Below are 17,767 nucleotides of genomic sequence, written 5' to 3'. Positions count from 1 at the left end.
TAGGAAAGAGCAAAGTCTTTGGAACCCAAAGAACCTAAGTTCAATCCCAGTACTGCCCCTATCAGTGGTATATTGATCCTCATTTTAAGAAGAGGACTATTTAATTTACCTCACTAAGTTGCTGAGAGCCTTTGAAGTACTTAATACACACTGGCATATACTCTCTTAGGAATTAAGATCACTGACCCAATGGAGCTCAATTTTTTAGGAAGAAACAGCAGCACTTTGAGAAATGGGCTATTAAAAATAATAATGGGAGGAACACCTTCCACTTCTACGCTTTGATTCTTGAACCTGTGGTATTTTGGCTGTGGAATTTAAAAGCACCATACTGTAGTCACTGGTTCAGAACATATATAACACTTTCACTTAATAGAAGAGTGTTAATGTCCATGTACTTCATTATGATTTGGTGGATTAAATGTCATTCAGTTGGCGATGGGTGTCTCAGGTTGTATGATCACCTGGTATTCCAAGGCCAGATATTTAGACTCTATTTGGGCTCATTAAAAAGCAGGAGCCAGAGGTCTATTGATACGCCTCTTTGTCATAGATTTTAGCAGCATTATGCCAACTGGGTCAAAAGCCCTAAATGGTAGACTAGTTTGCACTGCAACTTGGACCTAGTGCAGGCCTTGTTTTGCTCCAGGCCTCACCCAAAACTATCAGTTGCTTAGCAGATGAATGAGAGCAGCACACTCAAATTGGTATACACTGTTTCTGAAATTCAAAGAGATCATTGTGCCTCTTTCTTAATGGTAGGCAACTTGTCTTTCACTTTGGAGAGGATATCCCAACAAGCCCCAGACACCTGAACCCTTCATAACTTTTCCAAAGAGACAGAAAACCCTTAAGTTTCACGGCATTCACCACCCACCCTCTAGCACATCTTTGTCTTACTAAGGCTTCTAGGATGCTGGCCATATGCTGTTCTTCCGGTCCAGTCAGTATAGTGAATGATCTATAGGATGTCAAAAGTGTCAAAGTTCTCCAAACCTTTATGACTGAGAGGAGGACAGTTAATGAGTTGATACCGCCCTTTTCTTTCCAGGTAAAACGAACTGCTTCTGGTAGTCCTTGATGTTAATATAGAGGGGGGAAAAAGCACTTAATCAGTATGCATATCGGCTGTCAAGGGCTGCGTTAATTTGCTTAAGTAAATATGCCACATCTGGAACAGCAGCTGTAAATTGAAATCACTACCTAATTGAATTTACGATACTCCATAGTCATTCTCTACAATCGATTTGCCAAATGGGGCAGTTAAATGAGGATGTGATAAGAATGATTACCCCTTCAACTCTCCTCTTCTATGAGGGCATTATTTTCTGTTGTATTCCCATAGATAAAGCAGTGGCTCTGGTTATATGCTGATAAAGAAGAGAAATTCCTTAGGCTTCTACAGAAAGAGAAACCACAACACCCACACTCTACAGATCAGGGAACCAAGTGATACAGTTTGAGTGCTTTGTCCCCTCCAAACCTCATGTTGAATGGTGATCTCCTGTGTTGGAGGTGGGCCTAGTGGGTAGTGTTTGGGTCATGGGGACAGACCCCTCATGAATGGTTTGCTGCAGTCCTCCTAATGAGTGAGTTTTCATGTTATCAGTTCGCACAATATCTGGTTGTTTAAGAGAGCCTGGCACTTCCTCCCTCTCTCTCTTGCTCCCTCTCTCGCCTGTGGCATGCTGGCTCCCCTTTGTCTTTCACCATGATTATAAGCTCCTGAGGCCCTCACCAGAAACAGATACTGGCACCATGCTTCGTGAACAGCCTGCAGAGCTGTGAACCAAACAAACGTGTTTTCTTTATACATTACCCAGTCTCAGATATTCCTTTATAGCAATGCAAACGGACTAACACAATGTAACGATTTTGCCATTTTCTCAGTATGTCTGTTCCAACTCTGCATTTAAGAACCAAGGAAATGTCTACAGAATGACTAGGCAGAACTGCTGCGTCCACTGTGAGATAAACTACTGTAGCCAAGCCATTTCACTGCGGATCTCCATAAGCTCCCACTAAGATTCTTAGAATCCATTCCAACACATAATTTCCAAGTTTTGGCTCTTATAAATGTGCATTTTCCTACTTTTTAGTTTAAACTTAGCTCTATCGTAGTTAGAATTTTTGCATGTCTTTCTAGAACTTTCTGTACTATGACTCTGGTAATGGGTCTAGAAGTAATTAGGTATATTGGAGTGGGTCTAAGGGAGAATGAGCATCTTCTCACAAGGCACCTGCTTCAGGGGATCTTCAGGCAGGTGAGCCTCTGTAATAAAGGAGGAAGAATTTCACGTACTGGCAAGGGTGCACAGGAAATTGAGGGGCTTGTGGTTTTCAGATTTTACCCAGGTGTTCCTTTTCAATTCTAAAAATTTATTTCCATTTCAATTAAGACCCTAATTTTCACATGAGACTCGGAAAGTGTACAAATACTACTTATAATTTTCAAACTATAGAAACAAAAGCTGAGTTTTCAGCTTTGAATCCTTGCTGATGCTGAAAGTTTTAAGCTTTGAGCTTGTTTTCTTTGTGTAAGCTCTCTGATGCAGTCAAAACTGCTCAAATAATTTCACCATCCTTAAGCCACCATAACCATTGTAATGGTCAGGTTCAGTGTTCAATTGGCCCCCCAAGCCTTGTCTTCTACAGGTGCTCTTTCCCAAGATTCAACAGATAATACATGAGTTAACTGTGAAAATAAAGAATGCTATGGGTTATCAGTATCATATTTTCCATTGGCGATGAGATCATTTTGTTCAAGTCCAGTTATATTCTTATTTTGACAACCTTTCATCTGCTGTTACCAAGCATAAGTAAAGACCTACTCAGGAAAACAAACAAAAGAAAACATTAAGTATTTCAAGCAGAAAGAACTTAATACAGTAAAATAATTAAAATGCATGAAAAGGGCTGGAGCAGCAGAAAGAAGATAAGATGTCACCCTGAAATCCGGAAACTGCTATCATCTCAGCAGTGAAGCCCATTGGCATGCACTTTCTAACATGCAGGAGCTAGAACTTTCAAAGAATGCTGCCCCTGCCAGAGCTGGAAGCCTCGAAGAGCTGGCTTGCAGGAGTAAATGCACAGCCATCTGGTCTCCACAACTCTTCAACAACCACCAGCTACTAAAGCAACTGCCAATGTGTTTGGAGCCAGAATCAAAATTGTTCTTCCTTCTTTCCACTCTCAGACCCCTTATCAGTACCTCCTTTTTGGCAGAATTTAACAAGAAGCCAGCTGCTAAAAGAGTCTGGTAAACACAGTCCCTTCTTACTCAGAGTCCCAGTTCTGGTAGTTCAAAGTAGACTACAGAACAATAGGCATAAAATTGGTAGAAAAGATAAATAACCAAAGATGGCTGGATGGAAAGATAACTTTGGGGATGTTGGTGGCACTGAGAAGATGTTTTAATAGCCCTGGAATATTCTGTTTTATGAAAAGTAAAATTCCATTTAAAAAATATTATTTATATTCAGGGTGTTTAGGATATCCATCACCTCAAGCACATATTATTCCAATTAGTTTAGGACATTTCAAGTCCTCATTTCTATTAATAGGTGTTTTGAAATATATACTACATTGTTCTTAACTATAGTTACTCTACGATTGAACATTACAACTTACTCCTTTTATTGTTCCTCCTTTCATAAAGTCTAAGAACCCCCTTTGTAGAACAGTCAATCTCACATCCTCTTGCAGTTGTTGCTTTTCACCTGCATCACCAATGTTTACCTCTCTTCTGAATCTTTCCCAAAGTCATACAAACATATGCACTGATATGTCCTACATTGATAGTGGCCTAGACTCCACCTTCTACCCCAGCTGCTACACATTTCTGATTCCTTTATGGCAGAACTCCAGTGTTGCTATCTCAACTTCACCTTCTCCCCCCATTTTTTAAATCAACCCCAAACAGGCCTTCACCATTCCCCTGCCTCCAAAAGAGTTTATGTCCATTTCTCCTTGACTTTTCAAGCCTCACCTTATTCTGTTTATCAGCAACCACTAACAGATACAGTGGCCCTGATTCTTTCTTTACTTAGACTGTAGAATACTATTATCTTTGTCCTTTGATATAACTTCCTATGCCTGGTTACTTTTCCCAACACTCACCTGTCTCCCAGACCCCTAAACCTTGTGTGTCCTAGATCTTGGACTCACATACATCTTCTGTGTACTTTAACTTTTTAGATTATTTCATTAAGTTCCACAGATTTTAATATCATCATCTTGGCGAGGATTCTAAAATGTCTATCTCTAGCACCAATTTCTACCCCGAACTTTGGTCTCAAATATATAGAACTGGTTACTTGGCATCACAACTTTCTTCTACTTGATCCTAAATTAAGACGCTCAAACTTAACATAACCTCAACTGAACTCTTCGTTCAGCTCAATCCTGTCTCTCTCTCGTGTCTCCAGTCACAGAAAAATGCAAACAGCTTTCTTCTAGACATTCAGGCCCAAATCCTTGACTTCATCCTTCTACTGTCATATTTACTCACACTCCGTATTGTACCTTGAAGCACATCCTATGTGCTCTTCTAAATATTTCCAAAACATGATTATGTATTTTCAATCCTGCTGCTACCACCTGTTGTAAGACACCATCATTTCTTGCCTGCATTATTGAAATATTCTATTTGTTTGGTGCAATAGTAGTTGTAGTTTTTGACAGCGACAGTAATGGCAAGACCGGGTGCAGTGGCTCACACCTGTAATCCCAGCACTTTGGGAGGCTGACGCAGGTGGATCACCTGAGATCAGGAGTTTGAGACCAGCCTGGCCAACATGGTGAAACCCCATCTCTACTAAAAATATAAAAATTAGCCAGGAGTGGTTGTGTGTGCCTGTAATCTCAGCTACTCAGGAGGCTGAGACAGGAGAATCACTTGAACCTGGGGCAGTGAGCTGAGATGGTGCCACTGCACTCCAGCCTGGGCAACAGAGACTCCATCTCAAGAAAAAAAAAAAAAAAAAAAAGGAAGTAATGGCAAAAGCTGCAATTACTTTTGTACCAACCGAATATATGGTCTTTATTTCCATGTTTTGCTATGTTAACTCCTCTGCTGAAAATCAGATATGGGTGAAAGAATAGACCCACAATTAGTGAGAGAGTATAGAGTTTAGAAATAGACCCACATAAATATGGTCAATTGATTTTCTATAAAGGCCCTAAGGCAATTCAGTGGAAAACAGATAATCATTTCAACAAATGGTGTTGAATTAACTAGACATCCATGAACAACAACAAAAATAAACCTCAATCTAGACCTCCAACTGATATAAAAACTCAAGATGGATCAGAGATACTAATGTTAAGTGTATAAAACTATGAAGCCTTTAGAAGAAAACTATTGTAAACTTGAGTTAGTTTTACACATCACAACAAAAGCATGATCTATAAAAGAAAAACATGATAAACTGGACTTCTTCCAAGTTGAAAAATTTTGCTCTGCAAAAGACACTTCAGGAGAATTAATAAGCCACAACAAAGTGAAAATATTTCCAAACCACATTTCTGAAAAATGATTTTTTTCTAGAATATATAAAGTATTCTCAAAACTTAATTTTTAAAAATTAAATTGATGAGGATTCTAAAATGTCTATCTCTAGCACCAAATTCTACCCCAAACTTTGGGTAAATTTTTTTTTTTAAAACAAAAATATGGATATGCCCTGACTTTCCCAAAAGCTTAATTCTGAGTTTTTCAGTTTCCTCTCTTTGGCTAGAGCTGGATCACATGTTCCCATAAATACAAGGGCATTTGAAAAGAAGAATATTTTGATTTACCACATTGTATTCCTGAGGCTGCACAAAACTAGTGTTTTCCTGCTACATATTTATATATTGCCTATATATTATTTATATGTTAGTAAGAGTGTCCTTGACCTTCAACACTTCCACTTATTCCTGTCTTGTACCCAGTAATTATGTTCAATAAAAAAAGTTCCTATGATATGGAAATTTAGCAACACACTCTTGAAAAAATATTGCATCAAAGAAGAGATAAAAAGGAAATTAGGGCCGGGTACGGTGGCTCATGCCTGTAATCCCAGCACTTTGGGAGGCTGAGGCAGGTGGATCACCTGAGGTCAAGAGTTCGAGATCAGTTCAGCCAATATGGTGAAATCCCATCTCAACTAAAAATACAAAAATTGGCTGGGCATGGTGGTGTGCACCTGTGATCCCAGGTACTCAGGAGGCTGAGGCAGGAGAATTGCTTGAACCCAGGAAGCAGAGGTTGCAGTGAGTGTAGATGGCACCACTGCATGCCACCCTGGGTGACAGAGCAAGACGCCATCTCAAAAAAAAAAAAAAGAAAGAAAAAAAGGAAATTAGGCAAACAAGACAAAAACTAAAATACAACATATGCGACTCACAGTATGAAGCAAAAGCAGTGCTAAGAGGAATGTTCATAAAAATAAGTACCTTAATTAAAAAGGGGAAGGATTTCACACAACCTGATTTTACATTTCAAGAAACTAGAAAAAGAAACCAATCCCAAAATTAGGAGAAGACAGGAAATACAAAAATTAGAGCAGAAATAAATGCAATGAAGAACAGAAAAAAAACATGAAACTAAGAGCTGTTTTTTTAAAAAAAAAAACAAGCAAAGTTGACACACCCTTAGTTAAACTAAGAAAGAAAGGACTCAAAATCAGGAATAAAAATAGAGACATTACAACTGATGCCACAGAAATAAAAAAGATCATTAGAGACTAATATGATCAACCTAGAAAATTCTTAGAAATATACAACCTACCAATAAAGAAATAGAAGGTCTGAACAGATCTATAACTAGTCTGGATATTTAATTAGTAACCAAAACCTCCCCAAAAAGAAAAGCCCGGAGGTGCATAGCTTAATGTGTTCATTCCACCACACATTTAAAGATGAACTAATACTAATCCTTCTCAAACTCTTCAAAAAAAATGAACAGGAGGGCACAATTCCAAACTCAATTTATTAGGCCAGCATTAGTCTATTATCAATATCAGAAAAAGATAGCACAAGAAAACTACGGACCAATATCCCTGAATAATCTAGACACAAAAATTCTCAATAAAATGCTACCAAAGCAAATCCAACCACACATTAAAAGGATTATACATTGTTGCTAAGTAATATTTATCCCTGGGATACAAATATGATTCAACATGTGAAAACCATGATACATTAATGGAGCAAATCATGAAAATTATATGATCATTGCAATAGATACAGAAAAAGTGTTAGACAAAATTCAACATTCTTTCATAATAAAAACTCTTGATAAACTAGGAATAGAAGAAAATTACTTCAAGATAATAAAGGCCATATATGAAAAGCCCACAGCTAATATTATACTCAAAGAAAAACAAAGTGTTTCCTCTAATAACAGGAACAAGATGAGGATGCCCACTCTTGCCATTTCCACGCGATACAGTACTAGAAAATCTAGCCAGAACAATTGAAGGGAAAAGCCAAAAGACATCCAAATCAGAAAGGAGGATGTAAAATTGTAGATGACATGGTCTTATATTAATATTTATAAAACCCTGAAAACACCATTATAAAAAGATCCATTAAAACTAATATATGAATTCAGTAAAGTTGCAGGTTGCAAAATCAACATACAAAAATCAGTTGCATACCTGAACGCTAACAAACTATCTGAAAAGTAAATTAAGACAACAATCCCATTTATGTTAGTGCCAAAAAGAATGAATAAAAAACCTAGTAATTAAATCTAAGGTGGTAAAAGACCTGTATACAAAAAGATACAAAACACTGATGAAAGAAATTCGGCAAGACACAAACAAATGGAAAGACATCCTGTGTTCATGGACTAGAAGACTTAATATTGTTAAAATGTTCATACTTCCCAAAGAGATCTATAGATTCAAAGCAATGCCTACATTAAAATCCCAAAGGTATTTTTATATAAATAGAAGAATATTCTAAAGTTTATATGGAGCCACAAAAACCACCAATAGCCAAACCAATCTTGAGAAATAAGAACAAAGCTGAAAGCCTTGCACTACCTGATTTCAAAGCATATTACCAAGCTATAGTAACCAAAAGAGTATGGTAGGCCCGGCACAGTGGCTCATGCCTGTAAATCCCAGCCCTTTGGGAGGCAAAGTGGGTGGATCACTTGAGCTCAGGAGTTTGAGACCAGCCTGGGCAATATAGCAAAACCCTATATCTACAAAAAATACAAAAATTAGCTGGGCAAAGTGATGTGCACATGTAGTCACAGCTATTTGGGGGGCAGGAGGATTGCTTGAACCTGGGAGATCAAGGCTGCAATGACCCGAGTGCACCACTATACTCCAACCTGGGTGACAAAGTGAGAACCTGTCTTAAAAAGCAACAACAAAGCCAGGTGCGGTGGCTCATGCCTGTAATCCCAGCACTTTGGGAGGCTGAGGCAGGAGGATTACTTGAGGTCAGGAGTTCGAGACCAGCCTGACCAACATGGAGAAACCCAGTCTCTACTAAAAATACAAAATTAGCTGGGCATGGTGGCACATGCCTGTAATCCCAGCTACTTGGGAGGCTGAGGCAGAAGAATCGCTTGAACCCAGGAGGCGGAGGTTGTGGTGAGCTGAGATTGTGCCACTGTAATCCAGCCTGGGCAACAGAGTGAAACTCTGTCTCAAATAAATAAATAAACCATATATTAAAAAACAACAACCACAACAAAACAGTATGGTAAAGGCATAATGATAGACATACAGAGCAATGTAACAGAATGGAGAGCCCAGAAATATATCCCAGTATATGTGGTCAACTGATCTTCAACAAGGCTGTTATGACTACACAATGGGAAAATAATAGTCTTTTCAAGAAATGGGACTAGGAAAACTGGGTATTCACATGTAAAAATAATGACACATCTCATACCATATACAAAAACCAAACTCAAAATGAATTCAAGACGTAAATGTAAGAGTAGAAACTATAAAACTCCTAGAAAAAAGTAGGGGAAAAGCTCCTTGACACTGGTCTTGGCAATGATTTTTCAGATATGACACCAAAAGCGAAAACAGACAAGTTGGACTATATCAAACTAAACAGCTTTTGCATGACCAAGAAAATCAGAATGAAATGACAAACTATGAAATGGGATGAAATATTTGTAAACCATATATTTGATATGGGCTTATCTTCAAAATGTGTAAGTGTCTATAACTCAATAGTAAAAAATAAAACAAGAAAACCAAAACAGTAATCCAATTGAAAAAATGGGCAAAGGACTTGAACATACATTTCTCCAAAGATGACACACAAATATACCTGGCCAACACGTATATGCAAAAACATTCAAAATCACCAATCACCAGGGACATGAAAATCAACACCACAATGAGGTATCACCTCAAACCTGTCACAATGGCTATTTAAAAAACAAGATGACAAAACATTGGTAAGAATGTGGAGAAACGAGAACTCTTTCATACTGTTGGTGGGAAGGCAAAATGGTACAGCCACTATGAGGAAAACATTATGGAGGTTCCTCAAAAAATTAAAAACATAACCGTCATATAATTCAACAATCCTGAGGGGTTTCTTTTTTCAAAAAAATTGAAGTCAAGAGCTCAAATATTAACATAGCTATGTTATTTGCAGCACTAGTCACAATAGCCAGGATATAGAAACAACTTAAATATCCATCATCAATAAAGAAAATGTAGTACATACATTCAATGGACACTATTTAGGTGTAAAAGGTGGAAATTCTGCACTATGCAACACATGGATGAGCCTTAAGGATATCATACAGAGTGAAATAAGCCAGTGACAGTAAGACAAATAATGCATAATTCACTTATATGAAGTATATAAAATAGTTAAAATTGTTAGAATCAAAGACTGTAAATGGTGGTGGCCAGGGTTCGGAGACAGGGAGAAGTGAGGAGTTGTTAATAAACAGGCATAAAGTTTCAGTCCAGCAAGTTGAATAAGTTCTAGTCATCTGCTGTACAACACTGTACCTACTGTCAACTATATCATATTATACACTTAAAAATCTGTTAAGAGAGTAGAACTCAAGTACTCTTATCAAAATAAAAATGGGTTTCAAAATAAAATAAAAATGATACCAGAACTGAAACAGGTATTTTACAACCTTGATAAAAGAATATTTGAACAAAATCCATGTGTGAACCCATAGGACTATATTAAATGAGTTCATACACATTTATTTATTTTATTTTATTTATTTTTTCTGAGATGGAGTCTCTCTCTGTCACCCAGGCTGGAGTGCAGGGGCCTGATCTCAACTCACTACAAGCTCCGCCTCTCGGGTTCACGCCATTCTCCTGCCTCAGCCTCCCAAATAGCTGGGACTACAGGCGTCCCCACCACGCCCAGCTAATTTTTTTGTATTTGTTTTAGTAGAGATGGGGTTTCATCATGTTAGCCAGGATGGTCTCGATCTCCTGACCTCATGATCCACCTGCCTCGGCCTCCCAAAGTGCCAGGATTACAGGCGTGAGCCACTGCACCCGGCCCATATACAAATTTCTAAGCACACAATAAATGCTCAAGAATGTTAGTGGTATTACTGTTACTGTGGTTGTTTATTGTTGTATTTTAACGCCTAAAGAAATTCCTCAAATAAAATTGGTGTTGTTGTGAGGTGTTTGAATATGTAATATTTTCTCTCTACAGTTCACTAAATTACTTTTTCTAATAACCAGTTTCCTGGTTCTAATCATATAACCACAAGTGTTTAGATGGGCCTGTGCAACCTAACTGGCTACCCTGTTGCTGTACCACTACCACCACCACCACTCCTCCATCCACCTTTATTGAGTGCTAGGATGTTCCCGATTCAATTTAGATATTTGATTCAACGATGACCAACACAGTCAAAGATACTTCACACAGATAAGATCCAAATAAAAGGGTTAGATAATGAATTAAATTATCTAAAAGGGTTAATATGATTTTAAATCCCATCTATGATTTTAAATCTGATCCACTAATTAGTCAGTGGTGTTTGTTTCATTCTTGAGGAGTTTAAGATCCTCTTTAAAATGTTTTTAAGTGTATGTTAATGATTATGTAAGCAGTATTTCTGTAAAGGTTTCAATTATGAGTAAAGTATTTCTACATTTTTGTATATTTGTTTTCCAATTTTTTTCTCCATATGATCTTATTCAGAAGTATCTCCCTTTATTAAATATTAAATGTACATTTTGAGTGTTTGAGTTTTCCCCCTCCAAAAAATTATGTCAGGCAACATAAGTTATTTGTCCTCCCAAAAATGATCAAATTTGAAACTCTGCCTTTTTATTTTTACAAGTGCATAATTCATCTTCAAGTTCTATAACAATGTCATATATTATCATGAGATTGCCAGGAAAGCTCCTATAATTACAAATGATTATCCTAGTTACTCTCCATCTCATTTATGTATTCTGAGGTTTCTATTGTGTTGAAAAGTCTTTGTATTTTAAAAATTAACCTCATTTGTGAAACTATGGCTTCTACCTCATAGCTAAAATACATTGTCTGTGAAAAATGCAGTAAATGAGTTTTACATATGGTACCGTCTTGTATTAATAATACTGCTTCAGAATCCTTTTCTTGTTCCAGTCAAAGAAACTACTCCATAATATTCATTCTTACCCACAACTTCCTTTAAAAATTATGTTTATTGAAGTAGAAGAACATATCTAGTGGTTATCAGGCATTCAACCCTCCTATATTTTCCTAGGCATACCGGAAGCTCTATTACCCACCATCTTGACATTAACCAAGTCATTAACTATGGCCAATGGAATGTAAGCAGAATTAACCAAAGTCATTTGTTGCCAAAGACAGTAGAAAGCCCCTGCAACAAACTTCAGCCCTTTCTTTTCCTGTTAGGGAGACCTAGTAGCGTTATCTAAGTTGATGGAGGGAGGACAAAAGTGGAACACACCTAGTCCTCTAGGCCATGGCTTAGAAGACACTTCTTGGGAGGAAGCCATTAGACTCATAGCAAACCTAGTGTGACTAAAAAATAAACTTGTCATATATTAAGCCATTACAATTTTGAATTAATTTATTACCAAATTATAGCACAATTTCTCCTAAGAACTACATTAAAGTTTATTTTATAATGAGAATATATAATCTCTGGAGGATTTTTTTTTCCTTTAGTGGTTCACAGAAATGCAGTCATTTGTATAGTCATTTAAAGAGTCTTTAAAACTGCCTTAAGCTGAGAAATGTTGAAACATTTTTGCTTTAATCGATTCTACAACCATTCTCCCATACTGGATAATTTATTCAAATGCTATATCCTCCAAATCTGCAGCAGCAATGTTTTCCCCATGAGTCTTTCCATAGCATTTGCCGAGAAATGAATTTCGGTTTATACCATATTATTTTCCAAGTCATTTCAGCCAATTATGCGGTGGCAAAAGAATAGGTGTTTTCCCAATGATGTATTTTTGTCTTTCCCCATTAGGTTAGAAAACTTCAAAAGATAAATATAAATATTTATCTATAAATTCACTAAAAACTTTAATGGACTGAGAATCCCATGAATGTAAACATTGTTTAAAAAAAAGTTGGAGAGGTTTATTTTTATGTTCTGGATACTAGATGTTCACAAGTTTTAAATTCTGAGTAGTTTTCAGGCTTACTATTACAGCTTCATGCTGGTATCTCAAGCTCTAATGTACTTTTCAGGTGAGATTCATCTTGAAGTGTGTGTGTGTGTTTTGCCTGACTTCTGGTCTGATCTGTTTAGACTGTAATTACTTTAAATTCAGGTTGTGTGTGATAATGACCTTGTCCTGTAGTTTGTATTTTATATTCAAATCATGATTTTCTTTCAAGAATCATTTTAAGATACTTCTTTTTTATGCGAGATTTCATCCAGTTATAATTAGATATTATAATCAACCAATCCACCTAACCAAGAATATGTAATTTTAAATATATGACAACACACTGAAATTAAATAAATGGATAAAGATGCCTTATCAAGCCTTCCACATTGGTGGAACTCACACCCCCCCCAGAGGGATATCTCCCATGACAGAGTGAGGGTGACTCAGTGAGCATCCTTCCTTCAATCCCTTCATTTCCTCCAACATTGTAGATGGAGAAAAATAAACCCGTTATAAGCCCTTCTTTAATCTAGGGTAGCCATGTGACATTATTCTAGCCAATAGGATATAATCAGAAGTCCCTAGAGAAAGTATCCATTCCTAGATAAAACCTTGCTAGGAGAAGGTTTATCACTTTGGTTCTTTCCTTTTCTCTCAGCGTAGAACATGGATGGAATGCTTGAAGTAGAAGTAGCAGCAACCTTCTTACCTTGAGAAGCCTCAAGGGCCAAGTCACATGGCTAGGAAGGATCAAGGTGTAAGGACTAAGATCCTGAATGTCTGATTTCAAAACCAAAATGTTGTTACTCCTTGTGGTTTACTACCCACTACAGCAGAGATACAGTGGGCTTTGTGGGAGGGAGAAAATTTCAAATGAAAGAAAACTATAGCAATGGAGAGTTAAGAAATGTCTAACTTGGTAGGACAACAGGATTTTAGGAGAAGGAGTTCCACAACACAAGGCAAAAAAGGAACTGATGTCCTCAGGACATTTGTGGAAGAAAGGTATTTTGATGAAGCATCTTTAGTATTAAATGCGATCACACATAAGTTAACTTTGTAGAGTGAATCTAATTGTTGGTGAAGCTTCAATAGAATACAGATTGTTAGATGCTCTTTATACTGCAGAAATTATTGGGAGGAAATGAAGTAGAGAAAAGGTTTGGTATCATTTTGACAAGCATTGTCTACTTATTTAAAAGGTATAATGACATATGATCCAGCATCAGATCCCTAGATAGGAACCTGTTTTACATATAGGTATATGCAGTTTTTTAGAATAAAGATTAACGTTTTCTCAATCTTCTCTATTTTTGATAAGGATTTTCTTATTGTAGTGTGGGTATAAATTTAACTCTAATTCTAGCCATAAAAACTATTTAAAACTATTTGGCCTCATTGTGTGGAATTTAAATTTTCAGAAGCGTTTTTCTTTTTTTCTATTGTACAAGTCAGGTACATTGGAGAGACAATAACAGACCAGGTATTTTTTGAAACTTTAATTTACTGGTTTGAGTAGAGCAAGGGCTCATAGAATTCATAAGAAGTAGAAGCTAAGGTAGGCTGGGGCCAGGCTGAGATTTAACAAGAAATCTTGGAATTAGTGAGGACCATGGAGTTCAGGGTATTTGATGATCATCACTGAGTCAAAACGGAAAGAATGTAGTGTATTCAATAAATATTTGTTGAAAATTTACAACTCTATAGGAAATTTGCAATTCTTCTATCAGGAATTATACTTAACTTTCTGTGCTTTATTATTTTTCAGATATTCCAGAATGTAATCAAATCTTGTTTTTATTAAGTCTGCAACCAACTTCTAAATATCCCAACCCCCGAGCAGTGATGACCAGAAAACTAAAACTATATTGTGCCAAATCAAGTCAGAAATGAGGAGATATCAGGAGAATAAGGTTCTCTGTGGAAAATTCCCTGGCATTAGTTTCATGAAGCTGAATTTTGAGCACTGATAATAGGAACACTGCTGCCAACCTAGATATCATGGCACACAGGTAGATTTTGAAAGATGTCCAGACTGCATACCTCTTAGCAACTTGTGGCTGGTAGTTAGCACCTGATATTATATTCTGGCGTACACCCAGAACCTGGTCACGATGTACCATCTGCCACTTTACCATTTCAAACTCCCAGGCTCTGTGCCAGATGCCAAACTGGCAAAGTACACTAAAAAATTCCATAATTCAATTATGGAAGTATAAGCCAGGTTAGTCTACTTGGAGTTTGAATCACAAAATTTCAATAATTTCCTTCCAATTTCATTCTATCTAAAGGTTTCTCAACTTTGTGGCTATTAACATTTAGGCTGGGTAATTTTTTTTTGGCTGTGGGAGGCTATCTGTTCAACGTAAGACATTTTAAAGCAGCATCTCTGGGCTCTACTCACCTGAGGCCAGTAGCAACCCCCTGAGTCAAGTCAATCAAAAATATATGCGAACACTGACAAAAGAGACTTGGAGACAAAATCGTACCCCATCTTCACCCAGTTAAGAACCACTGCTCTATTCAGAAGTTAAACCAATGCTGAAATATTCCAAATAACTATAGTCCACAGTATCAAACAGAACACAGAGGTTGCATAGCACAAGGCTCATTCTATTTGACAGTGTGGACACTGCAGGGGATGGCAAAGAGGAATGTAGGCTACATTCAAGGTTTGGAAAAGAGACGTCAGAGGAAAAGTGGAAACTTGCTACTTTTCTGCAAGCTGGCGTGAAGGAAGGGAAGGTGGCTGGTATTTGCCAGCGTTCAGTGCCACACTGAACAATGTACTGAACCAAAAAAGATTTTTGTTTAACTTAAGGACTTGTTTTCTCCAAGATAGAGACAGCTGAGCAGGTTTAGAGTCAGAAAAGAGTTAATAAAATATGTAGGCAGACATGGAAAAGGGAAACAGAAGGGGGAAATGGAAGTCCAACGAAAGGAATGGTAGTTACAGGATGTCTGAAGAGGTGGCTGATGTTATGGAGGACACAGCTGGAAGAATTCAGAATCCAGAACTGGGCTGTGTAATCTTAAGTCTTGGATTTACTATTTAGATGCATAACATTGGGTTTTGTTTTTTTAAATCTTAGTGTTTCCATTTTCTCATCTGCAAAATGGGGATCATAGTAATTCCTACTCTTCAGAGTTGCTGGAATGTGAAAATGTGAATGTAAGGCATATAACATAAAGCCTGTGCTAAATATATAGCAATAGACTAATACTGAATGCGTGATGAGGTGCCACGGAGCACACAGGCACACATATGCACAATGGCTTCCACAGTGACTGTGGGGATCCTGTGTAGTCCTAGCTCAGTGAAGATTAACGGGAAGATATGAGCATGCCCTAGCAGGCACAAGGAGAAAGGAGGATTAAAGCCTTAACATGACCACAAACCCAGGATGAACCAATAATCTTTGGTCTTTCTAAGGCTATGCTGGAAATGGGTGAATGCAGAGGAGGAATACAATAGTTAATCTGCCAGGAGCATTGAAAGTGAAAGATGGCAGGTAAGCAGCTAAGGAAATTGTGGGAGTTGGGGCATCATGGCCATGGTCTTTCTTAGAAGAATGGGGAGAAACGTCTGGTGACTCTGTGGTCCAGGTGTGGTTCATAGTGTCAGAACATGCATTCCCTGTGGAGATGGGGCTTTGAGTTAAAATCTCAGCCCTTAAAATACCATCTCTCCCATGTAAGTGCCTGATAAATAGCTGTTGAGTGGACAGTTGAATAGGTAAGGGAAACTAGTAGCTTCTTTCCAATATAAACCCTTCTTGCAAACCTTTAAAATCTTCATAGCCATTACATTTTACTTATTCACATATGTGATAGTTAATTTTATGTCAACTTGACAGTGCCACAGCATGCCCAGATATTTGATCAAACATGATTCTGGGGGTCAGAGGTTTTGGTTGAAACCAGCATTTGAATAGGTAGACTAAGTAAAGCAGATTGCCTTCCCTGGTGTGGGTGAGCCTCATCCAGTCAGTTGAAGGCCAACTTCAGATCTTAGGACTTCTACCTCCACAATTGCTTGAGTCAATTCCTTATAATAAATCTTTTTATACACACACACATACACACACACACAGAGTTGACACTCGAATATGGGTTTGAACTGCATAGATCCACTTATATATGGATTTTTTTCTGCTTCTGCCACCCGAGACAGCAAGACCAACCCATCTTCTTCCTCCTCCTTCTGCCAATTCAATGTGAAGATGAGGATGAAGACCTTTATGATTACTATTAAATGAAAATGGATATGTTTTCTCTTCCTTATGATTTTCTTAATCCTTTCCTCTAGCTTACATTATTGTAAGAATACAGTATATAATATATAACATATAAAATATATATTAACTGACTTATTGGTAAGCCTTCCAATCAACAAAGTTTTAGGGGAGTCAAAGTTATACACAAAATTTCACTGCAGGGTGACAGGGATAAGTGCCCTAACCCCCTCATTGTTCAAGGGCCAACTCTACATCTATCTCCTGTTTTTCTAGAGAACCACGACCAATACACACATTTTGCCTGTTATTATAATTACTGTATATTTGGCTCAGTTTTCACTAGATTCTACATTTCAGATAGTTGACTATAACTGTTTCAGTTTTGTATTTGTTGTCTCATATGACCTTATTTTCAGTAGCCACACACCTAGACATTTGTGGAATTAAAAGCAATTTCAAAGAATGATAGTGAAGAAAAGGCACAAAGCTACAATGTCAGATTGGCTGGAGAGTCACAATTTGAAGTGTTTCTTAAACTGGAATCCACTGATGTATTCAAAAAGTTGAGAAAAAATTTTTCCCTTTAATTTGCTATTTTAATAATCTAAAATAATATTTTATCAGTTACAAAGACAGACTTGTCTTTTGTGGTGAGAAAACACAACTGAAAGATATTTTGATAGGCCTTGAGCTCTTAAGTCAGTGCCTCTGAGTTCTCAGGCTTTTCATTCCTATTAAAGGAGTTATGTTTTTCAAATTTAACGAAATTTTAGTTGGAGAAAGAACCCTGGGTTGGGTATCAGGAAAGCAGTTTCTAACTATGGCTCTGCCAACATTTTGCAAATTATTCTAGACCTAAATTTTGTTTTTAATTAAAACAAGGGGTTTAAGTTTGATGTTTTCTGAGTTTCTCTCTGGTTCAAA

The sequence above is a fragment of the Trachypithecus francoisi genome, unplaced genomic scaffold (assembly GCF_009764315.1).
Source record: "Trachypithecus francoisi isolate TF-2019V2 unplaced genomic scaffold, Tfra_2.0 Lachesis_group3, whole genome shotgun sequence".
Taxonomy (NCBI): domain Eukaryota; kingdom Metazoa; phylum Chordata; class Mammalia; order Primates; family Cercopithecidae; genus Trachypithecus; species Trachypithecus francoisi.
The sequence above is the reverse complement of the archived record's forward strand: the minus strand, read 5'-3'. Positions refer to the sequence as shown.